Source organism: Gracilinanus agilis, chromosome 2 (assembly GCF_016433145.1).
Source record: "Gracilinanus agilis isolate LMUSP501 chromosome 2, AgileGrace, whole genome shotgun sequence".
NCBI lineage: Eukaryota > Metazoa > Chordata > Mammalia > Didelphimorphia > Didelphidae > Gracilinanus > Gracilinanus agilis.
The window spans coordinates 280,129,667-280,147,173 of NC_058131.1; the positions used below are offsets into that span (position 1 = coordinate 280,129,667).

General features: G+C 41.0%; 1 protein-coding gene across 1 annotated transcript in view; it reads left to right on the forward strand.

Moving 5' to 3' along the window:
• RAPGEF1 (Rap guanine nucleotide exchange factor 1) overlaps positions 1–17,507 on the forward strand; it is a 160,176-nt gene that overhangs the window by 16,303 nt on the left and 126,366 nt on the right. The gene's annotated exons all lie outside the window — the stretch shown is intronic.

A 17,507-nucleotide genomic window follows, 5' to 3' on the forward strand; every position in this document is an offset into this window, starting at 1 on the left:
TTTTTTTTCTTTTTAAACCCACACCTTCTGTCTTAGAATTGATACTAAGTTCTAAGGCAGAAGAGCAATTAAGGACTAAGTTAAGTCACTTGCCCAAGGTCATACAGCTAGGAAGTGAGTTTGGACAGATTTGAACCCAGGACCTTCCGTGTCTGGGCTTGGCTCTATCCACCGAGCCACCTAGCTTTCCCTAAGTAATCTTTTAATGCTCATGTTCATTTGTGTCTCATTCTTTATGGCCCTGTGGACCACAGCATGTCAATACTTTCCATGGAGTTTTCTTGGCAAAAATACTGGAGAGATTGGCCATTTTCTTCTCTAGTGGAATAAGGCAAACAAAGGCTAAATGACTTGCCCAGGGTTATTCTGCTAGTAAGTGTCTAAGATTGGATTTGAACTCAGAACTTCCTAACTCCAGACTCAGATCTCTATCCTTTACACCACCTACCATAATAATAGTAATAACAACAACAATAATGATAATCGTCTCTTAGTAGCTATTTTCAAAATCAGTAGCGGTAAAGAGAGTTAAGAGCTCATGTAGCCCGTTAAGGCCTGCCAAGCTCATTCCTCATAACAATCCTACAAGGCAGGTAATGTCACTCTTATCATCAGCCTCATTTTACAGATGACATCACTGACCCTGGACAGGTTTTGCCAGTTAGCTCTGCGTTGGGTGTTAGGTGACCGAGCCAGGATGATGTAAATCCAGCTCTCCCTCCTCCAAAGTCTAGCACTTTTCCCGTGCCACCGAAATTGAAAACTAAAACTGTCCTGTTGTGTTACATTCATCACAACCACAAGCTCCTGACATAGCACACCGGCCCAACATTGTTGGCTGCCTTTCTGCTTCTCTTTTCCCTTCTAGACTAAAAGGTGGTGACATTCCTGTGGGGACAGCGGCGGGTATCATTACTCCCATCCGGCAGCCTCTGTGGCGTGGCCAAGGCCCAGGCTGCTCTGCACCGGGGCTCCTCCCGAGCCTGGGCCTCCCTGTGCACGCCTCACTGAGGTCCCCGAGCACCGGAACGTGGTACAGTGCGGAGAATGAGGCCCTCAGCCTATGGCGCAGGGCACAGAGGCAGAGAAGAGCTTAGCTGCCGGGCCGCGGGCGTGGAGCAGCCCCAGCTCTAAAAGGGGTTTAAAAATATACAAGGCAATAGGCAGGTGGCGAGTTATAATGGGACGGTGACTGAGGGGCATGAAGAGAGCCAACTCTGCTTGGCTCCGGGGAGGCCACAGAAGAATCACAGACTGTAGCTGGAAATATTATCTATATACTGGACATAATAATAATGGCAATAACTAGCATTTATACTATCACCTACTGCATGGCAGGCCCTCTGCTAAGCATTTAAAAAAGACAAATGGGAACAGCTGGGTGGCTCAGTGAACTGAGAGCCAGGCCTAGAGATGGGAGGTCCTGGGTTCAAATGTGACCTCAGACACTATCTAAGCTGTGTGACCCTGGGCAAGTCACTTAACCCCCATCACCTAGCCCTGACCACTCTTCTGCCTTGGAGCCAATACACAGTATTGACTCCGAGATGGAAAATAAGGGCCTTAAAAAAATGAAATAATAAAAAATTAAAAAAGACAAACCCTTACCTTCCACCTTAGAATTGATCCTGGGTCTTGGTTCCAAGCAAGAAGAGCACTAAGGGCTAGGCAATTAAATGACTTGCCCAGGGTACAGCTAGAAAGTGTCTAAATCCAGATTTAAACCCAGCACCTCCCATTTCTAGGCCTAGCTCTCCATTCACTGAGCCGTCTAGCCACCCTTCCTTGCTAAGCGTTTTACAAATTTTATCTCATTTGATCTCACAACAATCCTTCCAGGTAGGTGCTGTTGTTATTCCCATTTTACAGACAGGAAAACTGAGACAAACAAAGGCTAAGAAACTTGCTCTGGATCACGTAGCTACTAGTAAGTGTCCGAGGTCAGATATTAATGCAGGTTTTCCTGATTCTAGGCCAGATATTCTATCTACTGCACCATGTAGCTGCCCCAGGTTTGTCAGGATTGGGACCATTAGATGTCACTTGATGGCAGGTGAGAAAAACTATCCTGAATTTTCCACCACTTCAAATTTATTTTCTGGTTTTGGGGAGCTTTGTTCCATATAGGATATATTTGAGGGAAGTGGAAATGATTCAAACAGCTAGCATTTCGTATAGCATTGTATGGTTTTAAAGTTCTTTATATGTTATCTCCTTTGATCCCCACACCAACCCTGCAAGCTAAGTGCTATTATTATCCCCATGCAGATGAAGACACTGAAGCTGAGAGGAATTAAGAATTGAAAGATGAGTGAGGGATATTTTCCTTTCATTTGCCTAGGAAATGAACCTGTTTAATTCTAATCCAATCTTATTTATTAAGTTCTCACTATGTGCATGGCAGGATATGACATGCTGGGGACATAGTTGGGGGGAAAGTCCCTCATCTCAAGGAGCTTACCTTCTGAGAGATGCCATAGGGATGGGTGTGTGATTTCAGTGGCAGAGGGCATTGGGGTCAAACTCTAATAGAAAGGAGGCCACTCATTTGTATGTAAGGATCCTTGCACCTGTGGGCGACATGTTTGGTGCCTCTGGTGGTACTAGAACCCAGCTGGGCAAGGCTTCTGTAACTGAAAGTCGTTTTGGTTTTTTTTAATACCATTTTTAAACCTTTTTTAAGCCAAATTTTCCCTCTCCTTCCTTTTCTCCCCTTCCCCCTTCCTCAGATAGCAAGCAATCTGACACAAGATTTTACATGTGTAATAGTGTAAAACATCTTTTCCATGTTAGGCATTTTGTGAAAGAGAACTCTCAAATAAACAAAAGAAAAGCAAAGAAATAAAATGAAATATTATACATCTCAATCTGCATTCAGACTCCATCAATGTAACAGTGTAACGGAAAGTCTTTAAAGAGTTGTCTAGACCTGTGCTGTCCAACTCAAATGGAAATGGGGCCATTAAACCATAGTAAGGATCCCAGTGGGCTGCCTGTTGACTAAGAAAAACACAGATCAAACTCAGATCAAACATTATCTATGTTCAATTGTATTTTTGTTTATTTTGTTAAACACTTTCCAATTACATTTTAATATGGCTCAAGCCATACTTGAGAGTATTGTGGGACAGCACTTGTGCCTGAGGCTTCAGAACTTCCTGACTTCAGGCCCAGTGCTCTAACCAGGGTACCACTTGGGGACCCCCAAATGGATAATTCAAAGGGGATGATTTGGGGAGAAGGGAGAAAAATCAGTTAACTGAGGTATCAGGGAAGACCTCCAGTCTGTGCTGGTAGAGGAGCTCAGCCTTGAAAGAATCTAGGAGACCCCAAGAGGCAGGGGTGAGGAGGTGGTGAATTCTGGGTTTGGGGGGTGCCTCACCTGAGCAAAGGTACAAGGGTGAGAGATCTCAGGGGCAGGTTCCAGGAATGGCAAGACTGGCTGGGTTGGAAGACTGAAGGTGTGAAACAGTAATATGAAATCAATCTTGTAAGGTTGCCTAAAACCAAATTTGGAAGGACTATTCTAGGCTAAGAGAGTACATTTTGTCTTAAAGGCACTAGTGAGCTTCTGAAGGCACCAAGCTAGGTAGGGGAATGAAGCGATCTGATTTGTGTTTGAGGAAGGGTTATTTTGACAGCCTCCGGAAGGACAGATTTGAGAGGTGAGACAGGAATCGATTAGGAGGTTGTCTCAGGGGTGGAGGTGAGAGAGTATGAGGACTTGAGTAGTGAGATGGAACACAAATGGCTAGAAGGGGATTGATGCTGGAAATGTAGAGACAGAATCAACAAGAAGTGGCAACTGACAGGTTATATGGGTGGTATGGGCAGGGATAGGGAAGAGCTGAGGAGGAATATGATTTTTTGAAGTGTGGTATAAAGTGGCAGATAGTTTAGATCTATCCAATTGCCCCAGTGACCTAGTATGGGAAATGTTGATTGTATCTACAATAGTAGCTAGGTGGCATGGTGGAGTCGGGGAGTTCAAATTTAGCCTCAGATCCTTACTAGCTGTGTGACCTTGGGCAAGTCACTTTACCCTGTTTGCCTCAATTCCCTCATCTGTAAAATGATTTAGAGAAAGAAATGGCAAATCACTCCAGTATCTGTTGCCAAGAAAACCCTTGATGGGCTCATAAGGGGTCAAACAGGACTGAATTAACTGAACTGAACACAACTGTAGCAGCCAGGCCTTCAAGATTCTGTTGAAATCTTAGTGGTTAATTTACTTAGGACTTTTGTTAACAATAGACATTTTATGAGGATCTATTCCCTTTTTTTTTGGTAATAACTCTAATAAAGATTTTGAAGAATCATTATAGAATTCTTTTCTCCCTTCCTGAAAGATTTTCTTAAGGAACCTCTGCAAGGCCAACCATTCTTCCTGGCATAGGAAGCTTGCTCTGAAAATCAGTCTTTGGAGGGATACAAGAGCATGCCACAGCCGCTGAGAATAGCTTCTCTATTCTGAGGAACGTCTCCAAATGATGAGCTGAGCCTACTGGCTCTCTTCTCTAACGACTTTGTGAATGATGAGCTTCTGTAGTTAGACCTCCAACCTGTAGACTGCAGACTGGCACCTCTGATTCTGGCTAGCCATGCTGTAAATCTAGGTCTCAGAAAGGAAGCCAAGTAAAAGTGGAAATGTTCCACACAGATATGCCCCTAAATATCAGGCCTCACTTTCAAGTGTGAGTTGATGGCATCACCTTTTTAGAAGGTCAGTAAGCAACTTTTCTCTGAAACTTAGCAACTCCTTCCCTTAGACTTGCCTTCTTTAAAAAATGTTTTTTAATTAAATCATTCGGAAGCTATGAAGTGTGCTTTTGATTTGATCTCATGCAAAGCCCAGTGCTAGATCTGAGGGATGGAGATGAATGGCCCAAACTCTGCCCTCAGGGACTATATAGTCTTGTGTTGGAAGGCAAAACTTGTATACAAAAAGCCACCTACCTTAAATGGTCTGAATATTGGCTAAACTTTTCCCTAGATCTGGCTTGGATAAAATCTAAAATGCATCCTCTAATTGGAGTTATCCTTAGTGTATACATGCATGTGTGTGTACATATATACACTTTTCTCTTTTCAGAAGTGGAACCTCTATTTTAAGAAATGGCCTATATAAGGAGCCATACAAGATAATTTAAACAAGACCCAAATCAGAGCATGGGAGAGAGGTTTATTTGGGAGGGCAGAATAAAAAGAGGTCACCTCTCTAGGTTGGGGTGGGAGTCTATCAGGGAGAATTTCATAAAGGAGCTGCCACTTGAAGTGGGCCTTTAATAGCTGGGGGTAGTATTTCAGCAGTAGAGATGATCCTGGAAGTGCCCAAGAAGGATTATACCGAGTGCTACAGCAAATCTACAAAACTGGCATGAAAACAAATGGAGAGTGGTGGGACCAGGCAGTCTGAGAACCTTCCCAGCTCTCAGGCTTCTCTGATTCCAAGTCCTGTTTGAAGAGCACAGCCTGCCGGGAGAGTTGGTGGTGGTGGTGGCTGTGTCAGGCTTGCAGGGCTAAGACCTGATTATTGAACTCCTTGTGTATTTGACAGCCCCTCGATTCCTTGCTTCTTCCTCTTTACCATGTTGTCATTTGATATCAATAACTTACTGGCCCCAGGGCGGAACAGCTGCTGTCCCCTCTGATTCTAATTAGGAAACTAGCAGGAGAGAAGGGGTCTGTCTGTGAGGTGATGATTCAGCCTCCTTACCTCAGGCTTCTTCCTCAGTGTCATTAGACCTTTGAAGTAAGGACTGTGTGAAGAAGTAATGATTTATTTTGGAAGGTCATTGCCAGTGAATGATCTTTATGAAAAGAGTCTTGAAAGTTCAGCTCAGGCCTAAAAGTGGAATAATGTAGATGAATTATCAGACAATTTCATACAGATAAAATACTTTTTCCTAGAACTACTCTTCACTCTCCCTCTTTCCTCCTCCTCCTTCTCTCTCTCTCTCTCTCTCTCTCTCTCTCTCTCTCTCTCTCTCTCTCTCTCTTTCTCTCTCTCTCTCTCTGTCATTTTGAATGAGAGGACTAGAGCTGTAGGAAGGAGATGGGGTCCATGCTGAGGAACCCCTTTTATTCCCTGATATATGGGAAGTGGACCTTTGTCTTTGGGTGTATTTTTAGCAAGCTGTTGACAGAGCATGGGAATCAGGAAGCAACACTTGTCTTAGCCTTTATAGAATTTGATGGAAGAATAAAGAAAAAATTATTTTGGTCCACATCTTGATTTACAACACATGGAGAAATGATGAATAGAATGTTCTCCGAGGTAATTATGCAAGAACCCAGAATTAGGTGCCAAATAATTGGTATATAGGTGTCCCACGTAAATCCCACAAAAGACTCTTTTCTAAGCCCTAATATTCTGCATGTATGCTTCAGATAAGTGTCTAGCACCTCCTTATATACAACTGTTAGTACTAATTCTATGTTTATACTGTTATTTAATAAGGTTTCCTAGCCACAGTTTCAGATGTCTTAGTGGGATTCATTCAATAGGAATTTATTAAGCATCTACTATGTTTGTGTAAGGCACAGTGTGTTTCTCTGTTATTTCTCTGACTTTCTTCAGATGGGGTTCAGTCAGTCTCTCACTGTTCACCCAGTAGTAAGAAGAACGAAAACTCCCCTTTTTACCCCTCAAATAGCACTTTCATTTGGCATCTTTCTAATTAGTGCACATGCATTCTATTTATCTATGTTGGCATTTTCTCCTCCTATTTGACTCTCCCTTGGGGTAGGGACTTTTGTCTTATATAAATTTCTTCTCTCTCTCAACCTGTACATAGTGCATAGTGTTCTATATGTAGTTGGCATTTAATAGAATCCTAGATTTGGAAGTAGAAGGAACTGAAGAGATTATCTAGGACTACTTCATCTTGTTCACAGATAAAGAGACCAAGACACAGAGAGATAGTGACTTCCCCAAGGTCACACAGGTAGTAAATTGCAGGTAGTAAACCCGGATTTAAGCCTACGACTCCAGATAAGAATATTTAGCATTGATGTGGTGCTTGAAGATTTGCAAAGCACTTTACATTATTTTATTTCATTTAATCCTCACAACAAACCTGTATGGTAGGTGCTATTATTGTTTTTATTCCCAGGTTACAGATGAGGAAACTAAGGTTTAGATAAATTAAAGTGCCTTGCCCAACATCACCTGGCTAGTGTCTGAGGAAGGATTTCTAGTTAGCTCTTTTCCTGCCTCAAGGGCTCTTTCTAGTCATTAGGCTACTCAACTGCCCTGCTTCTAGCTCTTCCCCCTCCCCCCTCCTCTCCACCCCTCCACTATAAAACACACTATAAAAAACAAAGTCAGTGTTTGTTCATTGCAGTTCCCAGCCTCCTAGTATAGTGGATGCCCCCTGAGGGCAGAGCTCCACTTCGTTTTTTGTTGTGTTTTTGGTTTTTTTTGGTTTTTTTTTTGTCTCTGCAACCCCCTCATTCATCATTGTGCCTTTCCCATAGTTGGGACTTAGTAAGTGTTTGTGTTCATGATGCTTTTGATTTTAGTCTAAAATTATCATTTTTGCAAATTTCACCATTTTTTGTGAAAATTCTTTACATTTTTGCCACAGGCTTTTCTTAAGCTTTATAGTTCCTACAAGTAATGAAAGAGCAGAGAGCATAAGAATCTTTCATTACTTGTAGGAAACATAAAGCTTAAGACTTGAACTCAGAGCAGGTAAGGATTTTACTTTAAACTATTTAGGAATTTGCTCCTAATACGATGACTCCATTTAAGACCTATTGCTGTTTTGTTAATAAGCATAACTTCAGGTTGGTTTGTTTTTTTAATTTGTTTTGTTTTGTTTTAAACCCTTACCTTCCACCTTGGTTAAATGACTTGCCCAGGGTTACACAGCTGGGAAATGTCTAAGGCCAGAGTTGAACCTAGGATCTCCTGTGTCTAGGCCTGGCCCTCAATCCACTGAGCCACCCAGCTGACCCATAACTTCAGTTTTTGCAAAGACAGAGTAATAAATATTAGTTCAAGCTGGTTGTGGACTAGTTGTACTTGTTAAGGCCTAGTAAATTTCAAAAAGTTCTTAATAAGGTCTCTGAGTTGTAGAATCTGGTGACTTTGAAAAGGAACAATTCTGAGTGAAAGTATTGTTGCATTAGAGCTCAGAGACTCCTTCCTTCTTTCCCAGCAGCTTTGTAGGCTACAGATCACCTCTTTGGCTGATATTATTGCTACCTAGGGAGATAACTGAGCATTGACTACCCTTCACAAAAAAGGTATGAGCCCAGGAAACTGCTCATTTTTATTGCCTTTCATGGGTAATTGGGTTCTTAATGAAAATGTTTCCCATTAGGAGGTCCCAAGAAGCCTCCACACATGAGTAACTCAGTATGATTTTTGCATGGAGTGGGGCTATGCAAAGTCTCCCCTGATGGATAGTTAAGAGAATGCTACAAGCAATCAGCAGGGTTTTGCCTCGAAGTTATTGGATTCATGTGATGCTGATACAGGGTCTAGATTGACAAGTTAATTTTCAAGGGGCTGGCATAAGGGAGCCCTTTTCTAAGCAGTGCCCTCCATGACATAAAGAACAGTGTCTGGTTTCCCTGGAGAAGGCATTATTAGTACTCTGTCCCCAGGGCACTTACTAAACTGCCTCTCTGACCTTAAAAAGAGTCTACTCAGTAGGCCATTTGCAAGTGAATTAGCTGGTTCTGAGTTCTAGAGGAGACCTTTCTGAGATTGAACTCATGTCTCCCAGTTTCCCATAAGGAAAGTATGTTCTAATGGGAGAATTCACCATATGTATAATTAGGCAGGTATAAGATTCCTACAGAGTGAATGGAAAGTAACCATAAAGGGGAAGGCACTAGCAGCTGGAGACATCTGGGAAAAACCTTTTGATAGTAGCATTTGAGTGGAATCTTGAAGGAATCCAGAGATTCTAAGAAGCTGCAATGAGATCATTCTGGGAGTCAGAGACAGCTTAGTGAAAAGGTATGGAGAAAGGAGATGGAATATCTTGGATGATGAATAGCAAGTAGGCCAGTATGGCTGAATCATAGAGTAGTGTGTGGAGGGGAATAAACTGGAAAGATAAGAAAGGGCTAGCCTTAATTGCCAAACAGGATTTATTTTTGTTTTAATTTGATTCTAGAAGTAATAGGGAGCCAGTGAAGTTTATTGAGTAAATGAGTGCCATGGTGAGATCAATCCTTAGGGGAAATTACTTTGGAATTTGGAAGATGGATGGGAACTGAGAAAGACTTGAGATAGGGATGCTGATTAGGAGGCTGCTGCCATATATACCTCTGAATTGAGGGAAAGCTCAAGAAAGCACACTTGAAATTTAACTTGAGGCAATGGGATTGCAACTATTCAAGCCAGGAGTCCGGAATGAAAGACAAAATACTTCTGGAATTCCCTTAGGGAAGTATTTTCTTAGGATCTCCACTGGTCGATTATTGGTTATACCATGCTTTTCACCTGCCAGGCTGATTTTTCTGAAGGATAGAAATGTCTTGCAGTACAGACCTGCTCAGCCTTTACTGATAATGACCACAACTTTATTGACTAAGTTTTAAACCTCAGTGTTTGATCCATTTCCCTTAAGTTAGACCTTTCTCTTTACCAGAACCACATGGTAGCATGCTTCCTTACTCAAAATATTGAATACAGCATGGCTCAAATTGCCCGGCAACATAACTCAACACAGAACCGGCCCACCTAGACCACAGTGCCCCAGTGTATCTACAGGAGCACAGCTGTAAATAACCAGGCTACTCTGATAGCTGACATTTGGAGATTCTTAAAATGCTTAACTTCCTCTTTCTCATTTGAACTTTACAGCAACAGTTAGATGAGTCGTGGAGAATATTATGGTGCACGAAGAGGGAAAGATGGGTTTCAACAGCGTAATGTTCCTTTGTAAAGAACTTTAGACTTGGGGGTAAGGTGTGGGAATGAGATGGCCAGGAGGATGCATTCTAGGCAAGTGATGGATGGTGTAAGCAAAAGCATGAGGATGGCAGAGGGTAAGTCATGGAGTACCTGAGATAAAGCTAGAAAAGTGGACTAGAATCAGAATGTAGAGGGACTTGAAAGCTGAGAGAATTTATACTGAAGGTTTCTGAGCAGAAGCAGAATGATCACATTAAAGCATTTTTGGCCCAAAATCAATACAGATGCAAGAATAGAGACAGACCTGGAAGGGAAGCCATCTACTCTAACCCCTTTATTTTACCTGTGAGGAAACTGAGGACATTAGTAGAACAAGCAAGATAATATGATTGTATTTTTAAAGCTTTTGGACAAATTTATCAAGGAAAGAATGGCTCATCAAAGAAGCTGTGATAGACTTAGCCTTTAAGACTGAGAACAGGGTTGACTATCCAGACTCCTTCCCACCAAATGTTCTCATCATAGTGAAGCTTGATATAATCAGAAGAGAGAATGTTAAAGCTGAAGAAACCTGTCAAAGATTACTATCAAGGAAACTGTTAAAGGTGAAGAGGGCCTTACTTAGGAACATGAATATTAAGGTTGGAAGGGATCTTTAAGGATCAGCTAGTGCAATCTCTCATTATTATTTCTGGGAATGCTGAGGCCCAGAGCCATTTACCATAGCCAGGTTAAACAGGTGATAAGCAATAGAATAGAAGTAGAATTGAAACTTGGAGTCTTCTAGCTGTGTGGTTATGTGTGTGTGTGTGTGTGTGTGTGTGTGTGTGTGTGTGTGTGTGTCCTTCAGTTACATGAAAAAAACAGTTTTTTTTTAACATTTACTTTTTTTTTTGTTTGAGCCAGATTTTCACCCTTTCCATCCCTCCCTTCCCTCTATCTGAGAGGTGGCAGGCAATCTGATAAAAATTTTACATATATTAGTCATTTTGTGAAAGAGAACTCAAATAAAGAAAGGGAAAGAAGTGAAATATAGTATGTCTCAGTCTGCAATCTTTCTCTGGAGGCAGATGACATTTTTCAGAATGAGACCTTGAGGATTGTCTTAGATCACTATATTGCCAAGAATAGCTAAGTTATGATATTGCTATTGCTATGTACAATGTTCTCCTGGTTCTTCTCACTTCACTTTGCATCAGTTCATATAAATCTTTCCAGGTTTTAAAAAAATCATCCTGTTCAGCCATTCCCCAATGGATGGACATCCCTTCAATTTCCAATTCTTTGCCACCACATAAAGAGCTGCTATAAATATTTTTGTACACGTAGATCCTTTCTCTTTTATTGTCTCTTTGGGGTACAGACCCAGAGGTGGTATTGCTGGGTCAAAGGGGTTTGCACAGTTTTAAAGCCCTTTGGGCATGATTGCAAAGCACTCTCCAGAATGATTGGATCAGTTCACAACTCCAGCAGCAGTGCATTAGTGTCCCAGTGTACCTGCATCCTCTCCTAGCTGTGTGGATGTAAACAAGTTAATTAGCCTCTGAACCTCAGCTCCTAAGACTGGTCAACTTGGCAGGATTGTTGTGAAACTCAGCATAACTAATTTTTTTGTTGTTGTTAGTATCACTAGGTCCTGGCCACAGGACCTTTCTTATAATAGGTACTTAACAAATACTTGTTGAACTGATCCAAATTTCATCCTGCATACACAGTAGGTGCTTAATAATGTTCATTGAATATTGTTCCTTTGCAGCTCACACTTTGCTTCTAGCAGGGGAGAAAAGGAGGGCAATGTGGTGGGGCCGTCAGAAAGTTAATTAGTGCTGTTACTAATAATATGTTAGTTTGATTGCATCCTTCCTTCTAAGCTCTGAAAGTATTTTAGCCTTTGCTTGTGTACTTCCTGTATACGGCTTCTTTCTTTCTCTTGTAACTATGCCAGCTGCTAAAAATGTCACCTCGTGTTTGCTGCTCTGGAATGATGAACAAGACCATGAGGTGCTGTGGTCTTGGACTAAAATAGCATCAGTGTTTGTGGCCCCATGTGTGGACTGACCGGTGTGTTATTGTGGGATCTGATTAATAGAAAAGCCCATGGAAGCACCTCTCGCATCTGCTCGCTCTGAGACTATTTGCACGTATTTGCAGCCCTCAGGACTGAGAAAATCCCCAGAATCAGGCTCTCAGGGTGGGCCACCCAGACCAACTCATGCCGGACATAGTCTGCTCTTCAACATCACCGGCAAGTGGATGTTAGAGCTTTGTTTGAGGGCCTGCAGGGAGGGGACCCCCTCTATTTCCTGAGCCCACCCATTCCACTTCCCGTCAATAATAATGCTTAAAAAATGTTTGTTGGTATCAAACTTAAATTTGCCCTCTAAGAGTAGGGGACCTTGAAGGCTGTGGAGTCCAACCCACTCCCAACTTCTACAAGTGAGGAAACCGAGGTGCAGAGAGATTTGTCCATGGTCACACAATTAGCATTTGAAGCAGAATTTGAACCTGGGTCTTCCTGACTTTAGATTCAGGGTTATTCATTGTGTTTCTACTGTCCATCTCTCCAGGAGAATTTAATGGCTAATAAGTAAAAGTTTCTCTCACTGTGGACATAGAGAACAGGCCATCAGCTTGTTAGAATAGACATAATGAACTTTTTTTTAACCCATACCGTCTGTATGGATACTATTTCCAAGGCAGAAGAGCAGAAAGGGCCGGGCAATTGGATTTAAGTGACTTTCCCAGGCTCACACAGCTAGGAAGTGTCTGTGGCTAGATTTGAACTCAGGACCTTCTGTCCTCAGATCTGTCTATCCACTGAGCCACCTAACTGCCCCTTTATACTTTTTTTTTAAAGAAACCCTTACCATCTGTCTTAGAATCAATACTAAGTATCAGTTCCAAAGTAAAAGAGTAGTAGAGGCTGGGTATTTAGGGTTAAGTCGCGTGCCTAAGGTCACATAGCTAGGAAGTATCTGAGGCCAGATTGGAAGCCAGGTCCTCCTGACCCCCAGGCCTGGCATTCTGTCCATTATGCTCTCTAGCTGACCCTTCTGAATTTTTACTATTGGGAGTGCATTCCTCTGGGGTTAGAGTTAAGAGGCTAAGTGAGGAAAACTTTATAAACTATAAAGTACTGTTTAAATGCAAGTTCTTCTTGCCTTCTTTGCAAGAAATTTCCATCAGACAGTAATCTATGATTGACCGATAAGAAGACCTGGAAGAACCCACTGACCCAGGAACGTTCCTGAAAGTCGGGCACTGCAAAAGAACACTGGCACTGAAGGATCCTTAGAGGGTGTCTGGGCCACCTTCTTTTTGTGAATGAGGATACTGAGATCCTTCAAAGGAAATGATTTGTTCCAGATCACATAGTGGCAGCACTGAGCCTGGGGGTCATGGATCTGGGGCTAGAAGGGACTTTGGAGGCTGTCTGGTCCAACCCACTCATTTTATACATGAGGAGGAACTAAGGCCAGGAGAGGCTTTACATGATTTGCCAGCTGACTTCCTGACCTCAAGTCCAGGACTGTCCACTGTAGTACAGATGCTTGGTGGTGGCTTGGAAGGCAGAGGACCAGGGTTTGAATCACTCCCTCTTAAATATTTGTAGTGTGGTTGCTCGGTGGATAGAATGCTGGACCTGGAATCAGGAAGATCTGAGTTCAAATGTGGCCTCAGATATGGACTAGCTGTGTGACCCTGGGTGAGTCACTTAGCCCTGTTTGCTTCAGTTTCCTCATTGATAAATAAACTGGAAAAAGAAATGGCAAAACGCTCTAGGATCTCTGCCAAGAAAACCCCAGTGGGGTCAAAAAGTAACAACAAAAATGGCATGACACTGAGCACCTCACCTAACCTTAATGTGTCTCTTTCTTTATCTGCAAAATGAGAAGATTAGTCTAGCTGACCTAAAGCACCCTTCCGTTTTTCAAATCTAATGCCCCCATTCCACTTAAATGTAAGAAACTTGTGTTAGATACCTATTATGTTTGCCCTGGGGCATGTATAAACTATATATATATATATATATATATATATATATATATATAGGCACTGGGAATATATAAGCCATGATTCAGGAATTTACAGTCTGATAGGAGGGAGGAGAGAAAAGTATAGAAGTAAGTTTGATGTAAGGTCATATGAGCTAAGTTCAGAGAAGAGACCCAGGCGGAATGCGTTTTTTTTTTGTTTTGTTTTGTTTTGTTTTTTTTTAATTTTTAAGATTCCTTAGAGGAAGAGACAACTGATCTGTTACCTGTCTTTCTATCCTGGGGTTCTAGCTGCTGCCTAAGAACCTCTGAAGACTGATGAAAGTGTGTAAATGCTGTTTGAACTCATTTATTTTCCTTTTAAAGATTATACATATCCATATGCCTTCACTCTACCCATCTAGCCATCCTTCATATCAAAAACTTAAAAAACAATCAAGAGGAAGCAGTTTAGCCAAACTAACCAAAACCATCAGCCCAGATTGGTAGTATTTGCAGTATTGTGCACTCATATTCATCTACCATTATTGAGAACAGTAACGGGCACATTTTCTCATCTTTTATCTAGGATCAAGTTTGTTCTTATAATTTACACAGTGATCAGTTTTATATTCATTCCATTAATGTTGTTAGTCATTGGATATATTATTTTCCTGGTTTTGCTTGTTTTACTTTGCATCAGTTCATGAGTTTTCCTATTCTCAGATTCACCATTCTTCTCATGGTGATACTGGCATGGTTTGTCATTTCCTCCTCCAGCTCATTTTATAGATGAGAAAACTGAGGCAAACTGGATCAAATGACTTGCTCAGGGTCACATAGCAAGGAAGTGCTTACCTAGCTGCCCTGATTGTATTATTTCTACAGTACTGTTCTACTTACTTTCTTTCATTTCTTTTTTTTTTTTTTCCTGAGGGAAGTGATGGATGAGATTAATCTCCAGTATTGCATATTTGTGGCCTGTAGAATGGAGAACTCATTTTATATTGTGGTTTTGTGTATCTCCCTCTGTTATTGTGGGGGCTGAGGTCGATGGAAGGCAGACATCCAGAGTTATCCTGTCAGGATCTAGGGAGGACGTGGTATAATTAGTGCTTTTTCTGTAATGTGATTGGCAGCGCAACACGCAGAGTAATTATAGTTCCTTCATGGTATTTCTTTTTTTTTTTTTCCTTATAATGATTATCCACACATGCTGCAAGCGTATCTTATTTTTAATGTTTTATTAGAAACTTAATATTAAATGGCAATACAACTAATTAAACTTGTTTCCCAACTCTTTATATTTAAATAAATGAATACCAGTGTATAAAATATCATCATAATTTTCCCATCACTCTTTCTGTCTCTGTCAAGTTCTTTGTCCTTCTGATCCAACTTACTTTTCTTCTTACATGGTCTTAATGTGTAGTTGTTTATTCTAATTCTGCTTTTTAAATTTTGTGTCATTTAAGACATCTTTCTAGATTTTTTTTTGTATTCTACTTTCTTATTGATCTTAATTATATTATTATCATCATTCCATTCCATTAGTGGACCACAATTTATTTAACTCTTTCCCAATTCTTGGCCATTAAATTGCAAATAAGACTATCAGATATTTAGTAATTAAAAATGCTTTTCTGACATTTTCAGTCTATATTCCCATCAATGGAATTGTTGAGTCAGAAAGCATGATTACTTTTGCAACTTTCACTGCAAAAAATTATTAATTTCTGGATTTATGTCCAGAAATATTCTGCTGACTTACAGTTCTACAAACTAGCAATGAATAAATGTAGTTATTTCTCCATAACCCCCACAAGCTCTGTTTTGTTGCTTTTAAGTTCTTTTACCAATTTAGTGCAGAAAGCACTGAAGTAAGAGTCAAAAGGACCCGAGTTGATCCCCATCTCTACTATTTGTTAGTCTCAACAAGCATTAACTTAATAGGTGCTGGGCACTGTGCTAAGTGCTGGGAATACAAATGCTTACTCCCTGTGTAACTCTAGATCATCACCTGGATAAGTACCTATGATGCAGAGCTTGCCTTTTCCCCCCAGTGCATCTCAACAGACATTCATTAATGTCTGCTTTGTTTAAGGCTCAACGTTGACTTGAGGATTCAGAGAGATGGATAAAGGTGGGGAGAAGGCCTTGTGTTCCAAGAGCTTAGTCTTGGTTGGGGGGAAAAATAGGGTGATGTATCATATACACAGGTACATTTAATACATAGAGGAGTGGGATGGGATAAGGGGAAAATCACATTCAGCTGGAGAGAGCAAGAAACGTTTTCATCAAAGAGGTGATACTTCAGCTGAGCTAAGAGTTTTGACAGAGATGATAGGGAGTGCATTTTCCAGGCATGAGAGATGGCTTGCCCAACTGAAGAACAATTTGGCTGGAGTATAAGTAAGTAGGAAGGTAGTAGTGAGTTAGAAAATGTAAGCTTGAGCTAGGGTACCCACCAAAGCTTTTGTCAAAATAAACTCAACTCAAATACTCATGAGTTAAAAGTGGTTTCAGTGGCTCCCTGTTGCCTATGGGATGAAATAGAGCCTCCTTAACATGGTATTTAGGATAAGTGATCAAAAAACATTTCAAAGTCAGATTTATTGGAAAGGGCATATTTTGGAGCCAACCTTTCAGAGTCAATTTGAGTTCATAGCCTACAGCCCTTTTAAAAGCTAATGTCCAAGATAAAAGTGGCTGCCACACACTTGAATTGCCCTGGAATTTAACTGAGCTTCAGGACAGATGGTTCTGTGCTAATATTTTTGTTTTGATGAAAAATTCAAAAACATCACTACAACCAGCCCCCCCAAGAGTACAAAAATATTATTGTAAAGAAACTAAATATTTCATTCTCTTGGGACTTTCATTCTCTGGTCTATGGCATTATTCAAAGTTAATCACAACCACAAAACATGCTTTTTTTAAAACTACATTTTTGGGGGTTTTGTTTTAACCACCTTGAATAGATAACAAAGTAAAAGGAATTCAGAGGTTTTTTAATCCAGCCCCTTATTTTATAGGTTAGGAATTATATAATCATAGATTTAAAGCTAGAAGGGATCTCAAAGGCCATCTAGTCCAAACTCCCTCATTTTAAAGATGTGGAAACTGAGGCCCAGAAAGGTTAACAACTGTCTTGCCCAAAGGCACATGGTAGTAAGCTGAAAGATAGGATCAGAACCCAGATCACTGATTCTAGAATCAATGATCTTTTCCTCTTGCCATGGTGTCCCTTTAGTTCCACAACTATAACTATAAACTATACTTTCTCTCTGGGATGCAACATGATCTGTAGAAAAAGCAGTGACTGGTTTTAGATTCAGAAGACTCCATGTTGAATCCCATCTGACCCAGTCTCAGGGTTGTGAGGGAGAGAGCAATGGCATTTGGCCTCAGGAGAGATGAGTACAAAGCAGAACCAGGCAAGATAGAGATGCCTCTTTTTTCCGTCACTGACCCATTTTGACCTAATGAAAGAAATTTTAGATAGAAAAGCCTAGAAGACAGATTGATTTCTTTTATCGTCCTGACCCTGCCTGTAAATCTTAACAAGCCTTTCCCTGCCTGCTTCAAAAACAAAACAAAACAAAACAGAAAAAGGTGGTGTTTTCCCTTCCCTCTTTTCTCTTGGCTTTGTACTT